General features: G+C 48.3%; 1 long non-coding RNA gene and 1 pseudogene across 1 annotated transcript; both read left to right on the top strand.

Moving 5' to 3' along the window:
• Positions 1-4,747: 4,747 nt before the first annotated feature.
• LOC125928207 (uncharacterized) lies at positions 4,748-4,922 on the top strand (annotated as a pseudogene).
• Positions 4,923-11,795: 6,873 nt separating this feature from the next.
• Positions 11,796-12,926, top strand: LOC125924859 (uncharacterized). Its single transcript, XR_007459291.1, has 3 exons — positions 11,796-11,852; positions 12,166-12,321; positions 12,812-12,926. It is a non-coding gene; the product is annotated as an uncharacterized LOC125924859 (long non-coding RNA).
• The last annotated feature ends 9,892 nt before the right edge of the window (positions 12,927-22,818 follow it).

Below are 22,818 nucleotides of genomic sequence, written 5' to 3'. Positions count from 1 at the left end.
AACAGCTGCTCCTTGTTTCTAACATTATAAATTAGCTTTACTTGGTTTTGAACTTCATACACATGGAATCACACAGAATTCTATTCCTTTGTGTCTGGCTTTGTTCACTCAACGTTATGTTTGTGAAATTCATTTATCTTGTGTGCATTCTCATTTCTGTATGGTATTTTTTGAATGAATATACCACAGTTTATTCGTCCATTTTGCTGCAGATAGATACATTCTTGTAGGTGTCTTCTAGTAAATATATGTGTGTGTTTCTGTTGGGTATATGCCGAGGAGTAGAATTATTGAATGCATCAAACATTAGTAGATGTTGCCAAACAGTTTTCCAAAGCGGTTTTAGCAACTGGCACTCCTGCAACAGAGTGTTATTGTTCTGATCACTTTACATCCTCACCAATACTTGGGTTGTTAGTATGTTTGTTTCTCACTAGCTACTCTGGTGGCTGGTATATCAGGTGGTCTTAAGTTGCTTCTTCTTGAAGTTGAACACCTTTTCATACCCATTTGAATGTTCTCTTTTATAAAGTGACTACCAAACCTTTTGCCCAGTTTTCTATTGGTTTTCTATCTTTTTTTGTATTTATAGATATTCCCTATGTGTACTGGATACTATTATTTCATTGGAGATAAGATTGCAAATATTTTCTGCTATCCTGTGGCTTGCCTTTCACTCCTATGATGTGTTTCCATGAACACGAGTCCCTAAGATTAGCATTGTCAAATATATCATCCAGTGTGACTTTTCTGATATCCTAGTTTAAATTTATAGTTCTCTAGCTATTCCTTTGCTGATGCTTTCCCCCCAAAGTGTAATATTTCCTCTCGGCCTTCTGAGGACATTAATGATTTTTAGTTTTCTTTTCATATGCAGCCTCTGCACCTTCCAGGTGCCCCTCCTGTCTGTTCCCATCCCTGTCATTCATCTAGTGGGTTTGTTTAAACATTTGTGCCTCTTGGCTGTCTGCTGATGTGTGAGTTCTTTGTGCCCAGTGAGCTTCACTGTAGGGTGGGAGGGATGAGATGTCTGGGGTGGGGGTGGGAGGGATCCCTGTTTCTAATGTATTTAGGTCCTTCTGCTTGGCTTGGTTCCAAATCACCAAAGGCACACCTTCAGACTTGCTCCTAGAGACCAAGTCCTGGGGCCACATTGGAGAAGAAGGGCAAGAATCTCAAGTCAACCCGTTGGGGTCCCCCCCACATGGACGTGTTTTCCTTGGCCTCTCCAAGGAACAAACCTCCAGCTTTCTGTTAGGGGGAGGAGGAGTCTCCATCTGTGAGGAACGGTGAATAAGATGAGTGTCCACTGCTCCTTAAGCAGATTTTAAATGATCTTCTAATTCATAGCCCACTGTCTTTCCTCCTGAGGGCCCGGATGCTCCCAATTTCTGAGACTTTGAGGATTTTTTGCTGCCTTTTCTCCTGGACCTCCCCACTGCTGGCTCATGATTTGGCTCTCCATGTTCTGCTTAGTCAGTTTCTACTCATCCCTGCTTTCTAGCTTCTGAAAATCTGTTGCTGTCTCTTTTCCTTTTCTCTTTGTGGGTTTATGTTTTCAAAAATCCTTTCATGTAGTTTTACTGAGGTCAGGGGAAGGAGAGAATATAAATGGAGGTGCTTGATTCCACTATCTCTAACTGGAAGTCACTACATTTAGTTCCCTAATTTATCCAGAATTTATGGTGTGTGTGTGTGTGTGTGTGTGTGTGTGTGTGTGTGTGTGTGTACTAGGAATATAAGATAGTGTATATTTTCCAAAGAGATACTCATTTGTTCCAAAACCACTCATTGGACTGTTCATCCTCTCTGCACTGATCTGAAACATCTCCTTCATTATACTTAGATAATTTTCACACATCCTCAAGCGTGCCAAGTGAGGTCCCATGTGGGGCAACGCCACAGCTGGTTCCACAGCCTGGTGTGGTCTGTTCCCAAATGTCTGTCCAGTCTACTCTCTCTCCATAAAGCCTTGGTGCAATGTCTCCTCACCAGGGGGTGCTATGCACACCACCCTTCAGTCTTGGTATTTTGGAAATCTCACCATGTAGTAGCTAAGGGCATAACTGTTTCATTCTGAAGACTTATGTCATTTTCCTTTTCCTAATTCATTAATAATTTGTGCCATCCATTGTTATGGTCTTTATTACAGAACTGCTCCTACATGGATGTGGGAAGGTCTGAGATAGCTTTGGTGATTTGGGGCCATTATGTTTTCATCTTCTGGTTTTCGGATGAACATTCAAATTCCCACTGTATATACCTGATGGCTGAGACTGAGGATGTTGGGTTGTGGGGCAGGCAAAGGAAGAGTCTGAGAAGTCCTGAGATTAAAATGTCCTTTAATCTCATCGTAACCCAGTCTCTCCCAACTTGTTTGACTATCTCTTCCAATATTTTGCATATCCTCGTATTCTGCAGTATACAGATTTTTAAAACTGGCCTAATCCTGGGGCACCTGGGTGGCTCAGTCGGTGAAGCATCCAACTTTGGCTCAGGTCATGATCTCTCAGTTGGTGGGTTCGAGCCCCACGTTGGGCTCTGTGCTAACAGCTCAGAGCCTGGAGCCTGCTTCAGATTCTGTGTCTCCGTCTCTCTCTCTCTGCTGCTCCACTCCTTGTGCGCTCGCTCTCTCTTTCTCTCTCTCTCTCCCTCCCTCTAAAATAAATAAACATTAAAAAAATAAATAAATAAAAGTGGCCCAGTCTAACATTTCTGATAGGTTCTCAAGTGCTTTTAAAGAACAAATAATTTCCCCCTCATCAATTTGTGAACCTCTCTGAGAGAGGTAAGAATTTAAACTAGTTTTGGTCACGGGTGAATAAAGTAGTTAATGAGATTGGACTAAGCATCTCAGCATAAGAAAATCTAGGAAATGGGAATCTGGCCAAGGACACAGACTCCTGCAAAAACATCACCCTCAGATCATGGGAATTTCTCTTAAGAAAGCAAAATACATATGTGCTCACCTGTAGACCTTCCAAGCCAATTTCAGACTCGAAGTTTCAAGAAAACCAGTGGTGGTCACAGGAGAGGTAACTTCCAGGTGACAGGTCAGGGCAGCAGGACTGAGCTGAGAGGTGCTCCTTCATGGTCATGGCCATGCTGTCTCTAAAAGAAGAAAGCGTTTGCCTTTCAGACACCACAGCTTATTTCTAAGCTGAAAGAAACTCACATTTGCTCCAGGGGACGTTAGACTTCCTCCCTAAATTGGTTTTCAGTTTTCTTATTTCAAATAAAAGATTGGATTCTTTAAGGTAACAATAAAACCTCAGGTTTTAAACTTGTATTCTTATTACAAGCAGATGGGAGTTATACATCTCTCTTGTGCACATCAGAGACTGAAGAGGGGGAGTCTGGTTAATGTCTTAGGTAGATCTCATAAATCCCCTGGCTTCTCCCATGATTAAAAAAAGTATTGAAATAGATTAGACCCAGTTGCATGTTGTAACATAAGAACTTTTACCTTACGCTCTAAAATCTATGGGTGTTTTTAACAGATAAAATTCATGTCTTCAGAAATTGAAGCTTCAGGATCAGAAAACTACCAGATAAAAACAAGAACAAACAAAAGACCTTCTGTATGTGTCTTTGGCAAATGATTTTGTCTTGATTTACTTGTCTGAGGACTCAATTGTGGTCACAAAGATGAGCTGTGTGCAGCCCCCACTGACCCAGTGACATTTGGGATCCAATGATGTGGCCGCCATATTAGGCAAACTCACCTTCAATGGTATTGACCAGAATGTATTGATCAAGTTCAAGCGCCATAAAATTACTTTGTCAAAAATTCATTGTGTAGGGGTGGAGACATTTTGAAACAATTCCAATTATTGTTTGTGGGGAAGGTTGGGGTCATGGAGGAGGATAACATGATTCATTTAATTCTTTTTTTTACATTTCTTGTATGGAAGTGACCCCACAAACACCATTTCAGCAGATCATGATTGAAGGAAGGTTTTCACAAAGCTTGCATGGTTTTGTAAGAAAAGCACCAAATTTGCCACAATTTCTCCAAAGTGATTGATAATACCAGGATGGAGTTCTGATTACGTGAAAGTAAATGTTTCTCAAAAAAAATTAAATGTTAGCATCCAGGCTATCTCTGAAATAACCATGTCAAAATACTGGAATATTTCTTTTTTAGGAGCTTTCCAAATGGCGGAAACGCCGAGCTAAGAAGCAAGCCCGAAGGCTGGAGCAAGCACGCTAGGGGCCTAAGGGGGCATCTCAAGGGGTCTCTAGTTTCCTTTCAGCCCACAGTGTGTGGTGACCCCAGGACTGCTGCACCCTCCTTCCCCACGGCCAGGGCCAGTGTGTCCTCTACAAGAGTCTGAGGCTGGACTGACCATTTCTCATTGTCTCAAGTACCTTAATAATGTCATACCTGGTTTTAGATAAGAAGTTAGTCCATATTTATCTAACAGGGGAGCAAAGTTAATGACTACCATATCATGAGCCCCCTCTTTTTTGTTCCAGAAGAGGGAACTGGGGTCCAGAGGGCTCCAGGGGCTTCCTGCCTGAGCCTCTTTTCCAAGATGAAGCCTGTCTTGTCTCTGTAAGTGACTCAGTGAAGAGCTCTGCCACTGATCCTGAACTCACTGGCACTTTCTCCCTCTCCCTGAATCAAAGGAATTTCTCGTTAGCGCCTAGCACCTCTTGATGAGTTTGTCACAACATCCTGTTTTTCTATATTTGTAACTCCCTAAAACATCACTGAAAATCATTACTCTGAATTATATGTGCAGTTGCCTCTTGGCCTTTTGGCTAAGATCGAATGTAGCCTCTGTTCTTTCCTGTTTAAATCTGATTTTTTTCCCATCTCTTTATGGGGTGTGGCAATGCATGCATTAAAGGAAAGAGAAACATTTAAGAAAAAAACTTAAAATTGCATTTTGAGTTTTTAAAAATATGTAACATCTTAACATCTTACATACATATATATATATATATATATATCTGTGTGTGTGTATATATATATATATATATATATATATATATAATCTTTTGTTGTAATGGTTCATTTCCATGTGACAAGAGTGCTGATTGTTGTGCAGTAAAAGGATGATTTTCCCGCTCCGATCTGCACAAGTCAACCCTGGTTTCATAATGACAAGTGCTTCCTCTAAACTGGAAGATGTTTCTAGGTATTTAATCATAAAAACAGTATTAGAGATGAAAACAACCACTACCATGCCCACACTCGGATGCTGATCCCAGCACTGAAGATAATCCAGCTCTCCACACCTATCAGAATGGTCAAAATCCAGAACACCGACAACACCAACCGATGGAGAGGATGTGGAACAACGGGAACTCTCTCTCGCTGTTGGTGGGAATGCAAATTGGTGCAGCCGCTTTGGAAGAGAGTTTGTTTCTTACAAAACTAAACATCCACTTACCATAGGATCCGGCAATCATGCGCCTCGGGATTTAGAAAATCTATATCCACGCAAAAGCCTGCTCATGAGTGTTTACAGCGGCTTTGCTCAAAATCACCAAATTTTGGAAACAACCAAGACATCCGTCAGTAGGTGGATGGATAAATGAACTGTGGTCCATCCAGACAATGGAATATTAGTCAGCACTATAAAGAGATGAGCTATCAGGCCATGAAAAGACATGAAGGAAACTTTAATGCATGTAACTAAGTGAAAGAAGCCAGTCTGAAAAGATGCATACTGTATGATTTTAGCTACAAGACATTCTGGAAAAGGCAAAACTATGGAGACAGGAAAGAGACCAGAGATTGGGGGTGGGGGAGGGGAGAGGTAGAGAGCACTGAGGATCTTTAGGGACTGGAACTACCACTGCACTCTAATGGTGGGTACCAGCATGCATCTGTCCAAACCCACAGAATATACAACACCAAGTGTGACCCTGACGTGAACCATGACCCCGGGTGATGTGACGCATCCGTGCAGGGTAACACGTGCACCATCTGCTGGCGATGTTGATGGCGGGGACGGCTCTGGAGGGGCACAGGGGCGTGGGGGGTACTCTGTACTTTCTGTTCCATTTTGCTGTGAATCTAATCCTAAATCTCCAAAAGCTAAAGTGTATTAAAAAATAATAATACAGTTCTTTACTCCAGTTGTCATTGATAGTTTAGCATATCACAATACACGAGTGTCGTTTCCTTAAAAATATTTGTTCCTCCCTCTGATGGTTTTCTCATTTCTCCTCGGCCCAGGTCTTTCCTTCTGACACTTTGCACGTTTACCATACTTGAAATCTTCCTGGTTAAGTGCTACGTGGGCACAGTTTTCCTTGGCTGCAGGTTTAATTTGGGTTTTAATCAGTAAAACCTGTAGAAGAAAGGAGGCACGTTCAACGTCAAGTACAATAAGGAATGAACAAACAGTGGCAGTTCATGAGGAAGTCAGGATAACACTTTCTGTTTACAAATATCTGCCAGGATCGGCTGGCTTCAAGGCCACCCTCTAGCCCTCACTCCCCAGGGGGCTCACCCCGTTAGAGCCCGTGCCCTTGAGGGCAGCCCCTGGTCCACTCACCCGTGACCCATGGCCGCCCCACCTCCCTGTCTGCCACCACCTCATCTCCCCACCAACCTCATCCCTCCTGGGTATCCCTGTCTCCTACTGCTCAGGATCTGGCCCCAATCTGGCCAGCCCTTCCAGGCAGGGGACCCAAGCGGGGCTTGGACCAGAAATCCCTGAGCCCTGGGCAGGTGTGAGACCAGCCAGTGCAAAGCAAGCAGAGCCAGGGGCTTGAGGGTGGAGAGCCCGCCATTGGTGGTGTGGACGTTGGCCGAGGACCGGCGGCTCCATGGACGGCCATGAGGATGGAGTCGCGGACAGGGCTGGGTTGGATTGGTTTGCCTGCGTGGTAATAGTCTCTCCCCGTCTGTCGGCACGCTGTTTTCCATTTGGGGGACTCCTCTCCTCCTCTGCGCATGTTTCGGTGGGACTGCAAGTTGAAATGCTCTGCTCTCCCACTTGAGAAGCCGAGGGGTCCCTGCAGCAGACTGGTCAGCGGCAGGCATGTGCCTTGATGGTGGCCAGTCCGGCCCACCCCTGGGATTTTGCCCCCACTGGACTAGTGCAAACAGAGGGAGAGGGTTGGGGTCTGTTCCAGAAGCGTGTCATTTCTGGTGCCCTGGCTCCCACGAGGTTTCTGATCCTGGTTCCCCAGTCCTCTGTGGAGTGTCTGGCATGTTCCAAAGGCTCCCGTATTCCCAGCTCAGCTGCCGGGGCTGGGAACCATGTACCGTGTGGACGTTCTCTCCCTTATGGATCCGGGAGCCCATTTCAGCACAGAGGGCTCCAGGGGCCTCGTCCCCTGTCAACTCACTGCAAACACGGGAAAGGCTGGTCATTTCCGTGGGTCGTGTTTAATGAAATCTGGTGAAACTTCCCGGGTCCCTTGGTCAGGTGGACTGCAGGCACTCCTTTCTGGATGAAATCCTCATTAACAGGCGGTGCCAGTCCCCGCGTGGGGTCATAGAGGAGGCCACGGACGGCCTTCCATGGACGCTGGTGGTGTCTCTCTGAGTCCCACCTCGTGCCAACCACCTGGGTGGTTTCGGTCCACACTGTGACCAGGTCCCTGCTGGGGCGTTGGGGACACACGGCCACAGAAGAGAATGACTTCCAGGACACGGTCTCTCCTCGTGACTATTTTTCGTAACACTGGACTTCTGATATGTTTTGGAATCTTTGTGAACTTATCCTCTGTGGAAATTTTCCTTCTTGGGTGCCCTGGGACAAGGCTGTCTCCCTGTGAAGCAGTTTCATCCAGAACCACAGGTATGTGGCTCCAACCAGACCACAGATTAGTGACCTGGCTCTGGGCTCCCGCGCACCATGCTGAGCGGGCACGCTCACGTGTGGGGGCTCATCTCCACCCATGATCCGGGTGCAGAGAGATTCCAGCACCTTCCACTAGGCCAGCCACCGGTCTGCTTAGGGCCCTGAACATATGACTCTCCCAGCCTCAACTGCTGTTTCTGTGTGACATTGGGCTGCACCCCTTCTCCTGCTCCAGACTCCAAAGGGGAATGTTTTAAGGGTACAGAAAAAAATGGAGGAGAGATGACCCTGCAGGTTTCAGTCCCAGGTAGCCTCTTTTTAAAATTGCTCTTCCCGGGGCACCTGGGTGGCCTAGTCCGTTAAGTGTCCGACTTTGGCTCGGGTCATGATCTCACGGTTTGTGAGCCGGAGCCCCATGTCGGGCTCTGTGCTGACAGCTCGGAGCCTGGAGCCTGCTTCCCGTTCTGTGTCTCCCTCTTTCTCTGCCCCTCCCCCACTCATGCTCTCTCTCTCTCTCTCTCTCTCTCTCTCAAAAATAAATAAACATTAAAAAAAACACAGCTTCCCTTTTACAAATATTTATACATCACTAAATCAGAAAATGCTACACCCTCAGGCATGCTCCCAGCAAACGAGGCTTTGGCAGATTGTTGACACCAGTTTGCAAAGAAATGTCTACACTGTGAGTAAATCGCTAACTTTTCCATCTTCTTGATGCTTCCACAATTCAAGAAATGTTAAAATGTTTACTATCTTTTCTGTCTTTAATTTCTATCGACGAGAAAAAGATGAAACACGAAGGACTAGAGCTCCACGGCTGACCAAGGTTGGCAAGGTCACGGAGGAAACCTAGAACGCACGCGCGCCCCTGAGATCTGGGGCCACAGGTGCACCAAGGTCCCGACGATCCGGCCTCCGCCAGCCGCTTCAGCTCAGTGAACACGTTTGGAGCCAGGTACTGTGTGGAGAGGGGGGCACAGAAACTCCTGCCCTGAGTCCTGCCCTCAGGAGCCCCTCCCCTCCGTGCCCTTCCCCACGCCCCTGCATCCGCTCCCTCCGCACCCCTTCCCGCTCCCCCTCCCCCATCGCCGCTCCCTCCAGGACTCCCCTGCACCCCTCTGCGTGCCCCTGCACCCTCCCTGCATCACTGCTCCTCTGCACCTCCTGCGTGTCCCTTCACCACCACCCCCAGCATCTTGCTCCCCTGCCCCCTCCCCAGCACGCCCCTGCACCCCTCTTGCGCCCCCAAATCCCTGCTACAGCCCCCATGGCCTGCGCACCTGCCCTCTCCCACACCCCATGGTGCACACCTCATACCCTGGCTTCTGTGTGCATCCACACCCCTGCTCCCCCTGTACCCCTGCACCACCCGCTCCCTATATACCCCTTCCCCTTCTTCCTCCCTTTTCACACAGCCCGGGCCCCTTGCTCCCCAGCCCCTCAGAGCTCTCAGGCCCCAACTCTTTAACTGGCTCCTCTGGCTTTGAGGTTCAGCTCAGGTCGGCTATTCCAGCCTAGATCAGGGAAAGGGGGCTGGGGGCTGGGGACAGAGGAGTCGTGCGGGACAGAGGCAGGATTAGAACTCTCATGTCCCCGTTAGCTGTGACTGAGGAGATGTTTCTACTTTTCCAATCCCCCTTTAGGAACTAATCCTCCAGGGCGGAGGTGCCGTGTGCTCTATCGAGAAGGGTGTGCGTGTTTGAGGCTGCAGGCAGGTCTGAAGAGTGGCTCCCCCGAGAGCGGCCGGCCAGCCCCTCAGCAGCCAGGGCCAGGCCCAGAGAGCTGCGCCTTCGTCTTTGGGAGAATCTGGGGATTAATGCCATGGTCCATACTCCCAAACAGCTTTTTATTAAAACGTTGAATTAATATCCTGTAAGAGTAGTTGCCATTGCTTAAAATTAAGTGCTAATCATTGCATTTATCAGGTCATAAACTTAGTAAAATATGTCATTAGCAACTCAGGTGCTAAATGAGTCGAGGGTTGTTCAAGAGAAACGTAGCTGGGTTTGTGGGCATGAAGTCCTTTTTCTCCGACATGAGACCCAGGTACACAGTGAACAGCGTCACCACAAGGAAATATGCAGTGTTTTCCAGAGAGGTTCCAGGAAGCAGAGGGACAAATGGCTTGACTTTTTGCCAGGCTTATTAGGATGTTCTTCTCTCCAGACAAGTCATGTTGAGTTTGGAAGCAGGGACGAAACTCAGAGAAAAATGAGGGAACCTGGTAAAGTGACACCATCGTTCACATCTACTTTCTCATGCTGCCCCCGTGGCCCACGCCCGTAGGAAGGCGCCAGGGACCTACAAGAAGCCGTTAGGATCCAGAGGCTCAAGGAGCTCCTGGGGGCTCAATTGGTTAAGCATCCAACTCTTGATTTCGGCTCAGGTCGTGATCTCACAGTTCATGAGTTCGAGGCCCACGTTGGGCCCTACACTGACAGAGCAGAGCCTGCTTGGGATTCTCTCTGTCTCCCTCTCTTGGTCCCTCACTAATGCTCTCTCTCTCTCTCTCTCTCTCTCTCTCTCTCTCTCTCTCTCCCTTTCTCTCAAAATGAGTAAATATTACAAAAAAAAAAAAAAAAATCCAGAGGCTCAAATGTACCGTGTGTGAAACCTCCCAAAGCCCGCGGCAGCTAAAAGTTCTGTCCGTCCCCTTCTTCCCTAAAACCCTGCCACCAACAACCATCTACTGCTAAGTGTCATTGTGACACTCCTGGGGGAGCCTGTGTCAGACCTCCCATCTCAGAGCAATCTCACAGGCAGGCAAACTCTCCTTACACTGATTCCTCCTGCTTTTGTCACTGTGGTTGAAACTCTCCCCGATGCCACTTTGTACCTCTCATGTCTGTGGCTGTTTGCCATGCAGGTGGCAAGCTTTTCCCTCATCCTAGCTTCCTACTTGGAATACTAATACTGATATTGTTATTCGAACCATCCACATGGTGAAGCACATAGACGGCAGAAGAGACAGCAGAAAAATAATCACGGAAAATTCCTTAGGGACCAAGATTTTCAACGCTAAGCAGTACAGCGTTATAATCAGACTTAAGTAAAAACCCTAAAATTTTACATTTGGTTTGGAAAGGAGAGTATAATAAGCTCAACATGATCTTTCAGAGAAAACCACACACACAGAAGAAGCCTAGACTCAAGGACAAGACGGTCACAACAAGCACACGCACCAACAGCTACTTTTTACTGAAAGGAACCAAGGCTCTTAGAAGGAACGCCGTTCTGAGGCAGGCACAGTACGAGACGATCCTGAGACATCGGTGTTGTGGTCCAAAATAGGGACGTAGCCAAGACCAAGGGGGCTGTGTCCGGGGGCCGGTCTGGAGGAGACCCCGCCATTGGAACAAAGCAGGTGCTTGAACTGCTGTATGTGTGTGATGACAGGAAAACGGAAGAAAGTCTTACTGGTCTCCTTGTAGGTTCCCAATTATTCTGAAAATTTATAAAGAGAAAAGTGTCACGTATATTTCAAAAAAAAAATACAACTTTCAAATATACTTTCCTCTACACACTGTATTTCGGGTTAGAAAGTAGCAACAGAGGAATTACAGCTGATCAGTGCAGAACAACAACAACAAAATCAAAATGGACAGCCATCGTTTGCAACCACCAATGAACACATGAGTGTTGGCAATTATGAATGCTAAAACCAAGAGGCGAATAGGGAACATTGGGCGGGGGTGAAATCAGGCTGACCTGACCTTCCCCCTGCCTCCTACCAATATCAGGTCCAGCAGACTTGGGTCACCAGACATTAGGGGTGTGGGAGGAACTGCCACCACCGTGTGTAGAATATCCTAGAATATCCATGCTGAAAAGTTCAAACCCACGTGTAAACAAGCCTCCAGATCCAAACACCAGTTTATAGGAGCTTGGGGAGCAAAGGAATGTGTTAGTTACACTGGTGAAATGAAACACAAATGGCAACCATACTTGAAAATTCCCTGTGCAGACAAAACCAATTTAGTCACACAAAGCTCAATTTAGCATTTTTTTTTTTTTTTCTGTCTTGCCAGACAAGGGAGGCTCACTTGCCTGGGTTACTTCTTGCTGGTGCCTCTGGAAATCGTAAGTGAAATTTAAACTGTCCCCTGAAGCTGATATGAGGTAACTGGTGACCAATTCCCTTTAATTCGGGAACATTCTAACATTATAGCCAATCCCTGGGAAGAATATGCAGTCCCTGCCTTCTCACAACAGGATCCACTTTTTAGGACAATATGCCAAGCCTCACGCGGTGCTTGGTCTAAGTGCTCCTGGCATGCAAACCGGCTTGTGGGCGTGGGCGCGATAAATTTTACTCATTGCTACTTAGGTGATTCACTGGCTTTACTTCTGTTATCTCTGAACTTCTGACAACTTTGACAATTCAATTGGGCAGGTCTAGACTGTGGGAACCTGAGCCGGCCGGACATGTGGCCTGGGGAGAGAAAGACAGACGAAAGTGTCATACGCTGAGAGAGCTTAAGAGACTAACAGCCAGATGCGCCATGGAGACCTTGAGTGGAGCCTACTGGAACAAAAACAACTGTAGCAGGTATTTTTTGAGAGATTTTAAAACAAACTATATATTAGGTGATATGGAGGGATTGTTGTTAATTAGGGAAAGTGTGATCGTGTATTTTGGATAGGTTCTTTTTTTTTAAGTGCTTAGTTTTTAGAGGGACAAAATGCTGCATTTAAGAGTGAAATTTTGGGGGCACCTGGGTGGCTCAGTCAGTGGAGCATCCAACTTCAGCTCAGGTCATGATCTCACCATGGGGTTCGAGTCCCACATTGGGCTCTGTGCCGACGGCTCAGAGTCTGGAGTCTGCTTCGGATTCTGTGTCTCCCTCTCTCTCTGCCCCTCCCTTGCTCGCACTCTGTTTCTCTCTCTCAAAATAAACAAACAAACGTTTAAAAAAAAGTGAAATTTTGGGATTTGCTGTAAACTGCTCCAGGAAAACATTGGGTGGTGGAGGAAAAGTAGAGGGTGGTGAAGGAAACAAAGGCAAGAGAAACGTAGCTTAAATGAAATCTCCTTCCAGCCCGCAGCCCACTGACAGACACCTGAAACACGCAGAGCGAGACCTTCTTCAGGCAACTCCTGGCTGCCCTACTCCCTTGGTGTTTGTGTTTTATTAAAGACTGAAAATAACTTTATCTCAAGGTCCTGAAAGCCTTGCTTCCAGATTCCTTAGAATCTTTATCTCTATCGCCCTCCCTCCACAAACCTAAAGGTGTATAATCAGTCACCCCTCACAGCCCCAGGGCAGCTCTTTCTGCCCCCGGGTCCCGTCCCCGTGCTTTAGTAAAACCACCTTTTTGCACCAAAGACATCTCAAGAATTCTTTCTTAGCCGTTTGCTCAAGAACCCCATCAGTGGGGAACACAGAGAACAAAACTGGCTCAATGTGATATGGGAGGCTGGTGACAGAGCCTTCTCGGGGACTGTTGTGTGCCTACCGCTCCCGTTGTGTGTGTTTGGAAATCTCTGTGATGGAAAGCTTGAAGAGAGAACACACAGTTGAATTTGGCCCTCTCAGCCAAAAAGGATGAAAGGAAGAAAGAAAAGAAGGGAAGATAGGGAAAGAGGAGAGAGTGCCTGAGCGCGCACAGGGTGACCCAGAGGACTAGCCTCTCCCGGCATGCAGAGTCCGCGGGAATTACACCGCCAGGCAGGAGGGGCCTCGGCCAGGCCAGTAGCATGACCGACTCTTGCCCCTTCTGCCGCCTTTGTGCAGTCCCCACATCAGTCATCCGGGACTGGTTCCTCGCCTCCGGCTGTGTTACTGAGGTGTGTTTCTCATTGCGAAATCCAGCTGGAGAAACCCGTCTTCCAGAGACCTGTACACTTTATGAGCCCCGCACTGGTGGGTGATGCTCTTTGCCAAAACTTACAGTCAATTCCAGGGCTCTCGGGGGAAATCTGAACCCCTTACAAGAGGAGGAATGTTTGTCCAGTTTCCTTCGGTTGATCCCGTTCAGATTCACTAGCCATCAGCCTAAAATCAGGGCTGGGATGTGGATTCTCATGGGTTCTGGGAGGGTCACGAACCTGAAATCACTTCCATTCCAGAAGCACCCATCCACAGCATGACCGAAAAAGCTGATGGGGACGTGAGTTTGCCTTTCGTCCTCTCTCTTCCTCTCCTTTCCTGCAGGTGCAGGATGTCTGGAGAAGTGGGAGATGGGGGCTGGCAATGTACAGATATGGGTGCGGGACAGCCACGGTTTGTCTACACAGGGTGCCATCACCCTAGAGACCCCTGGGACCCACCGGACTTTAGGAGAGCCTTTTCTTCCCCTGCACGGCCCCAGTACCTCTCCCGTTCTCAATTTCACTGGGAAACATATCCCTGAAAGCACAGACTAACCTGAGAAGATTCTCTGCTGGTTTACTTTTATTATTAACCCTTTTATGAGAACTTTTAAGATCTACTCTTTTGGCAACTCTCAAATGTACAGCACAGTTATTATTAACTACCATCAATCACCATGCTGTCTGCCACACCCAGGACCTACTCATTTCATAACTGGAAGTTTGTGCCTTTCAACCCCTTCACTGATTCCACCCGCCCCCACTCCTCCGTGTCTACGGGTCTGCTTTTTGTTTTGTGTGGCCGCACACCAAAGAAGTTCTCAGATACTGGATGGAGCAGACGTGTGGGCATGCTTCCACCAGTGAAACAGCTGCAGCAGCAAACTGCACAGAGTCTTTATTTCATATTTTCTTAGATATGAGTATCAAAGGATATCAAAGCATGGGTAGGGAACACAAAGGATCTTTAGACATTAACCAGACATGCACCTGCTGGCTACGTGAAGGGAGTACGTGTAGTTTCAGGGAGTGTCAGGGGGTCACAGTGGATTTTGTATCTAATTGTCCTCTGCGGTGTCACGGGGCTCTGTTCTCAGAGTGCTATCGCGCTCGACAGCCTTGGGACCAGAACATCGCTGACGTTTCAGCTCTCACCCCGTTCACCCTCCAGGGCTTACAATACCCTCTCTAGCAATGACTCCACAGTTTTATTGTTGCTGGTGTTTTAGATCCCACATGTAAGTGAGATCATACGGTGTTTGTCTTCCCCTGCCTCGCTTATCTCACTTAGCGTGATGTCCCCAAGACCTCTGTGTTGTCACGAATGACAAGATTTCTTTCTTTTTGATGGCTGAATAGAATTCTGCTGGAAGTATTGCCCGTATCCACCCATCCACCGAGGTCACTTAGGTGGCTTCCATATCTTGGTTATTGTAAGTGAAACATCAGTGAACACGGGTGTGCAGGTATCTTTTCGAGTTCGTGTTGTCATTTTCCCTGGGTAAGTACCCAGCAGTGAAATTGCTGCGTCACATGGTAGCTCTATTTTTAATGGTTTGAGGAACCTCCATTCTGGTTTCCACAGGGGCTGCACCGGTTGGCATTTTTAACAAACGTTCACTGTGTAGCAGGCACTGCTTTGAGGACTTACCCTCTGAAGCGGATGTATTTTGGTGCCCATTCTACAGAGGGAGAAACTGAGGGCCTGAGTGCACGTGGCATTGCGGGCTCAAAGCCGGGCAGCCCCCTGCCCACTGTCCTGCACACGGCTGCCTCTGCTTGTTGCTTCGGTTTCTGTGTCTGGCATTTTTTAGCTGGGCACTAATCGTAATGATTTTCCCATTAGTAACTAACAATTTTCCCATTAGTAAAAAGACATCAGTGTTCACTCATACTGAATCTACTAATCACTAGAAGCATGCTATGATTAAAAAATTAAGTCTTTCTTCCTTGTGTGAAAACTGAGATCATTAACGACTCGATGCCCGGAATGCTATTGGAGATCACCAAGCTCACGCCTTCCCCTTTCTTTGTTCACTGATGAAGCAGCCTCACTTATGAATGGGCCACACGCCCTTCTTCATTCTCTTTTGGTTCTTCTTTAGAACCTCGATGTGTATCCCATGTTCTGTGACACACCTTTGAAATTCAGTAATTCAATATCAATAAAGCTAGGAGAATGGCTCTTTGTGAGTCACTGTGTTGGATACCCTGTGGAGTAAGAGACTCGTAAGACACGGACCCTGCTTTGAGGCCGAGATGGTGGTGGGTCTAGCCTGGGCTGGTGGTTCTCAAAGTGTTTTCCGTGGACCAGCCACAGCAGAAGCAACCGGGACTATGTCAGAAATTCCTGGACCCCAGAAACTTGGGGATGAGGCCCAGCCTCTGTTTTAACAAGTCCTTTGGGTGATTTTGATGCACGCTGAAGTTTAGATGATGTGCAAACAGCTGAGTGTGGCCCAAACACAGGAAATAAAAAGTATCCCTACAACAGTCCAGATGTTGGACTTACAAGATGGAGACTTTAGATCAGTTACTATAAATATGTTCAAAGACTAAAGGAAACCATGTCTGAAGAAATAACAGAGTGAGAACGGTGTGTCACCAAATAGAGATTATAAAGGTGTTAAAAGGCTGAGAAAACAAATAAAATTTCCGAAGCTGAAGAGTACCATAACTGAAGTGAACACCGTGGGCACTAAACCCAACACCTGATTTGAGCAGCCAGAAGGTTCAGCGAACTGAGATTATTTAGTCTGAGAAATAGAAAACAAAAGAGAGCCCCAGAAACCTGCGAGACACCATCAGCTGCACCAATGTATACATAACGGGTCACGGGAGAAGAGGAGGGAAAGAAAGGGGAAGAAAGAATATTTGAAGAAAAATGGCCAACTAATTCCCCCCTAAACTGGGGGAAAAACATGTTAATTGATGTATCCAAGAAACTTCAAGTTCCTTTATTACATACTTTTTGGTTGTAGTTAATAATTGCCACATCCTTTTCATTTTCCAGCTTTTCTTAATCTGTATCTCTGTTCTACCCCCCAACCTCTCCAGTGCACTTGTCTACTCTGCCAAAATACCCGATTACACGTGGGCGCCATTGTTCTCTCCCTCCCCTCGCGCTCAGGCTCCTGGAATGTGCACCTGCTGTCCCTGCAGCTGCCGTCCAGCTGTGGTCCTGGGGCCTCCCATTAGCAGCATATTGGGGCTGCTCTCCACCTCCCTCTGGTGGGTCCCTGGTTTTCAATCCCTGTCATTGTCTTTCTTAGCTTCCTCTCTCATTTGTACAGAAGGCCTCCTCAAGCAGCTTCCTGGAAAATGGTGCCTGAGTGATACATTTTTACTCTCATCCTTCATAATTTGACTCAGTATGAAATCTAGGTTGAATATAATTTTTCTTCAGGGCCTATCCCAGTTTTTCTTCTATTTTTAATAATGGTAAGGAGTCTGCTAACATCTTATCCCCTCTCTCTTGTAAAGTAACTCCCTTCCCTCAGAATGTTTCACAATCTGCTCTACCACTCACGGTTATGGCCGTGTGCCTTGGCTTATTCCATTCATTTTGCTGGGACGTGGTGATCCTCTCCGTTTGAAAAGTAGAGTCCTTCCCTCCAGGGGAGATTTGTGTGTAAGGTGCCAAGAGCCTCCCCAGCTGCCTCCCCTGGTCTCGCTTTCTCAAGTGCTCACCAGTCAACCTCAAACTGATCCACTCAGTTTATTTCTTTCCAAGTCTCCATCGGTTATGGTTTCACCTTCTCAAAGACAGATTTAACATTATTTTCCCATGCTTCTACTGAAATTTTAATTTTCACTATCATGCTTTAATTTCCTAGCTTTTCACTTACTCTTTGATTTTTCTTTTCACAGCATCTGGTCCTTGATTTACAGGTTCAATATTTTCTCTTATATCCCTGCACATACTAATTACAGGGGCTTTTTGAAGTTGATTTTTACTGTCCCCAATGCTGATGTTTATTTTGTGTTCTTTTTCGTGTATGATGGTCTTATTCTTTGCTTTTCATGTTATAACTCTTTTCAAGTATCTGGTTATCCTTGTGAAGGAGATCAGAATAGACCATCCCAAAATAGACCGCTTTGGCATAAGGATTATTTTGAGTGGAAGGCAATGGAGAAACAGCGGATTCAGGAAAAACTCTCTATCCTCCCCTTTCTGCCTGAATGCAGGGTATACGTTTTCCCTTGTGAAGATGTTCCCCACTCCTGTCCAGTTCCAGAAGAGACTATATGATGCAACCTGTCTCACTGGAGACGGAAAACCGGCCCTAACAGAGCTTGCTAAAAGATCCCTCATATTCCATTCTTTTCCCCAGATATTTATCAGCCCATGATCACCACCCCTACAAACCCACACCCTTTCTCCTTTGTCTTGTCTCTTCTCCACGATTTATCGCCTTCTGTTAAGATGGTTTAAAGCCCCAGATCCTAACCACCCCTTTGAGTCACTCACCGCTGAGTCCTCCCACGTGTATGCACGTTGCACATGCAAATAAACTCTTGGGTTTTTTCTCCTGTTAATCTGTCTTTTATCCATTTGATGTATAAGCCCCAACCACCGAGCCTGAGAAAGCAGAGGAAGAACTTTTCCTTCTCTGCATTTGGATGCTCTTTCGTATTTGGGAGTAAGGCCCCTCAAAGCCGCTTGACCTTTCTGCGTGGTGACGGGGGAGGGTGGTGTGTGACAGCAGAAAGCTGGGTTTTCTCCTCTCTGTGACTTTTCCTGCCAGAAGAAGAAGGTGACCACAGGTTTGGTAATGCACTACCCCACTGGAAGCAGACTGATGTGGTTCTCCCACGTTATGTCCCTGTTTGGGGTCCTCTGGGCCCCTGAGTTCCTGCAGAAAGGCTGTTCTGTCCCCCTTCCTGGCACGTAAGCACCCAGATGCAGGTGGCGGCTCACGGTTGGAATAACAGCTGAGAACCAGGTAGAAGTGTGTGTCTCATCCCTTCCCACTGCTCCACCTGTGACCCTGAGTCACGCGGCTTTCTGGTTCAGTTTGTAGTTTCCCACGAAGGTGCGCCTGTCAGTTTTTGCTGTACTTATTTTATTTTTTTTTTAATTTCTTTTTAACATTTATTTATTTTTGAGACAGAAAGAGACAGAGCATGAACGGGGGAGGGTCAGAGAGAGGGAGACACAGAATCTGAAACAGGCTCCAGGCTCTGAGCTGTCAGCACAGAGCCCGACGCGGGGCTCGAACTCACGGACCGTGAGATCATGACCTGAGCCGAAGTTGGCCGCCTAACCGACTGAGCTACCCAGGCGCCCCAGTTTTTGCTGTATTTAAAACAAAAAACAAAAAACCCACCCCCTAAACATAGTGGTTTTAAAGAAACACAAGCATTAATTAGGCCAGAGATGCTGTGGGTCAGCAATCGAGGACAGGCTCTGCTGGGCAGTTCATCCCGCTCACTCACGAATCTGTAGCCAAGACTGGCCAGTGGGGCGGGGGCACCCTCTGTCTGCCTCATCCTGGGGGTGGCCCGGCTGGGTCACGTGGCAGCCCAGTGGGGTTTCCAGGGAGCCAGGAGCAGGCGCTAAAGGAGGCCTCAGGTCCTGAGCCCAGACTTGGCCCATCACCAATTCCACATTCTACAGGTTAAAGCAAGTCTCCAGGCAGACCCGGGCTTGGGAAGCGGTTACAGCCTTTGGGGAACATGCCTCCCACCAAAGGGAAGGTGCACGGCTTCCCTCGGTGCACATGCAGGTCTGGGGGTCCTGGCAGATTTTCACCCGGATTTCCACTGTTTTCCTGTCTATGCCTCTTACTCCTGCCTTCCAGGCACCAGGCCTTCAATTCCCCAGCAACCCCAAGCCCCATGGGATGAATCACGCAGGTGTGCCCTTGCACGTCATTGCACACTCTGCCTCTCGTGCTCACTGCTCTCTGCTCCCGTGTGGTCATCGGGGCTGGGGTGTCCCTCAGCCGCATTGAGTAGTATTTTACAGCCTGCTCCTGTCCCTCTTCCTCTCCTAGCTGGCAAATATGATCAAGAGGAGAGGGGCACACGCATCTGGACTCCATCCACAAAAGTCTGACTAAGACATTTGAGGCTGATAATGGTCCTTGCCTGGCGTGGGCGTCGAGATGACGACTGTGGACCTGGCTCTCGGGTACTGTCTCTCTCGCTCTTCTTTTTTATAAATTAGAATAGCAATAGGGATAGGGATAAATTGTGATACCATCGCCAACAACTTGTTGGTTTGTCAGACAGCTGGGGACATTCTTATTGCACTGAGACCCACACTTTCAGAGACTATGTCTGCCGGGCCCGTCCGCCACCAGGGAACAAGTCCCGGAAGGTGGCTGTTCTACAAGCCAGATAATGATGACTCGGCACCTAATGATTACACACGTGGCTACCCTTTGTTCTGAAGGTATCCAGGTTCACGGTAGCTTTGGATATGATTCTTCAAACGTCCCAGTGATGTCATTCATCTACTTTTCTGATGAGACATTGTTTTGAGGTTTGAGGAAAAATAAAATTCATGGGCTGAGAGACTTATCTGATCTCTCTGATGTGACCTCAGTCTGATCTCTTACTTGGTATCTGGCTGCCCGCAGCTTCCTCCCCTCCCTGTGCCCGCACATCTGGGCAAGCCCTTGAGAAGGTCCTATGCTCTGTCCTGTATTGAGGGGGGTGGTGAACCCCACAGCCCGGGCCTGCCTTCAGGGCTGCCCCAACGACTACCCACAGGACCCCCAGCGGATCTTCTTCCGTGGCTCAACTCTTCTCCAGACGTTATGCATTTTCTCCCTGTTCTGGCAAATGCTCACATTCTCTCCACAGCCACAGCTCCTGGAATAGACCCGGCCTGTACCCTCATCAACACACCTGCTGCAACCACATGAACCCTCCATGGAACCCCCTCCTCCCGGACCCTCACCAGACCCTCCTCCTGGACCCTCCATGGAACCCCCTCCTCCCGGACCCTCACCAGACCCTCCTCCTGGACCCTCCATGGACCCTGGTACCACATGAAGTAATGTCACTTAAGTGTCCTATTTTGGGGGTGTTCACCACCCCTCCCGCAGCCTCCCATGTTCTCTGTTACACCCTCTCCGGTGTCCCTCTCTCTCCCCCCTTGACCTCACTGCCATCCTCCTCCCCAGCAGCAGGGTGCAGGTGCTCCCACTCCGCTGAAGGCTCCTCCACATCCCGTCTCTCCAGAGCCCAAGCGGCCGTGTCCCCGGCAGGGACCTGCTTGTCCTCGGCTGGAGCAGTGTGGGTCCTCTCGGTACTTCCTCTGTCCTCCCCCAGCAGCTTCTCGCTGGCAGGTTACACGTGATCACATCGTTTCATCTGCAGAATTACAGACTTGTCCCCATCCTCCTCTCTTCACAGACACGCTTCTGGCCGTCTTCCCCTCTTTCATGGCCCTCTATCCTCCGTCTGGCTCAGCCCTCCTGGAATCAGCCTCCCTGTGGGAAGCCACCGGTCACCGGACCCCAGTATCACTGGACGTAATAAGTCCTTGGACACGTCCTGCCCCACTCTCGCTCTCCCTGCTGGTGCTGTTCAGACTGCTGGGTCTGCGGGAGGGAAGGTCCCCACTCCCCGTGTCTCTGTCATCACCTGAACTTCCAATATTTCCTGTGGTCTTTCTCTCTCCCTGGACAGTCTGGCCCACGTCCCGGCCTCGGCCAGCCCACACGCAGACGCTGCCAGGCTTGTCTCTAGAACGATCTCTCTGGAGCGCTCCACACCCGTCTGCACACGGCTTCCCGGTCCCCAGGGCAGGTGTCCCCTTTGCTGCTCAAAGCCATGTTCTCCTGGAGCAGGACCTGCGTCTCCCCCCAGACTCCCTCTGCGCACCTGAGATCCCCGGTTTGGGCCTTTGCCACCAGGTCACTCAAGGGGAAACCCCGGGAACCCACTCTCCAGCCTCAGCTTCATCCTGCAGTCGCATGAACTGTGATAGCTGGGTACCCCGCAGTTGTGTCCCGCCTACCGGCTGCCTGCCTTCGGGTTGTCTTCTCGCCGCTGGATGGTCGCACTGATCTCTGGTCGGTGGTTCTGCAAACGTCCGCCCGGACCGGTCACATCAGCGCCCCCTGTTCCACGTGTCCAACTTACAAGAGTGTCCAAGTGGTGAGACTTCAAGAGGTGACACTCTCGTAGAGCGTTTGCTTTATTAGCTACACATGTAAAAATGGGCAAATCACAGCTTGTCACCGTCTCGATTCCCTTTTGCATCTTCCTGAAAATCCTTCCGGGTTCCAAACTGAAGTGATTCGAGGCACCCGTGTTCCTCGGCCAGGTTTTCCTCTGTGCTTCCATCTGTGTTTCCAAGGTCTTACCTGCTGACTATTTGTACGGAGATGGAGGCAACAGATCTTTTGTTCTTTATCCACTGACAAGGATCTCTGTGTGTCCAACGTACAAGTCCATTTTATGACCTCTGCCGCCTGCGGGAAGCATCTCATGATATGTTTACCACTTTATTCAAGAAAAGGGCAACTCTGTACAACTCTTTTAAACTCTGGGAAGAGCTTAGCCCTGAGATAAAAAATAACAACGTCTGAAAATAGCGGTGGAAGCGAGATGGGGCCCCTGCCCGTGTGGCAGGTGCCGGGGACCCCCGAGCCATTGGCAGGGGTGGGGCCTCAGCTCCCACAGGGACACACGGCACTTTGGCCTTCAGCCTTTGCAACCTTTGCTCCCAGGGTCACGGCAGGCCCTGGGGCTCTGACTCCTGTTAGCTGAGGGGTTCTGAAAACCCAATTCCCAGACCAGTGACCTCAGACCCCCAGGGGCTGGGGTGACCGGGGCCTCAGACCTTCCTGAAGACCCCCAGGGATTGTGACATGCAGCTGAGGTAGAGAGCCATGATTTAAACTGTCCCTTCACAGAAAATAGTTCCTGATGACGTGATTGTCCTGCTGGTGAATAATCTCTCCTGACAGAAATGGCAAACTGGGTGACTTGGGGAGCCGCCACTCTACTGGCCGCAAGCGGCAAAGGTAAGTGACAGTACCAGTAACAGGTAGAGTCAGGCGGCCTCACACAGGAATCCAGTTACTTTCCGTATTGGGAATCAGAAAAAAAATATATAAAGAAATTGATTTTTCAGACCATTAACTACTAATTTAAATTCTCCTTTAAAACACTGACAGGAGATCAGCTAGATCTTATTTCCTATCATCAAATGCAAATGTCTCAGCAGAGCCTCGCTGTGTGTGTTTAAGGCCTCACTTTGCTTTTATCCAC

This window comes from Panthera uncia, chromosome D4 (assembly GCF_023721935.1).
Source record: "Panthera uncia isolate 11264 chromosome D4, Puncia_PCG_1.0, whole genome shotgun sequence".
Classification (NCBI taxonomy): domain Eukaryota; kingdom Metazoa; phylum Chordata; class Mammalia; order Carnivora; family Felidae; genus Panthera; species Panthera uncia.
The sequence above is the reverse complement of the archived record's forward strand: the minus strand, read 5'-3'. Positions and strand labels throughout refer to the sequence as shown.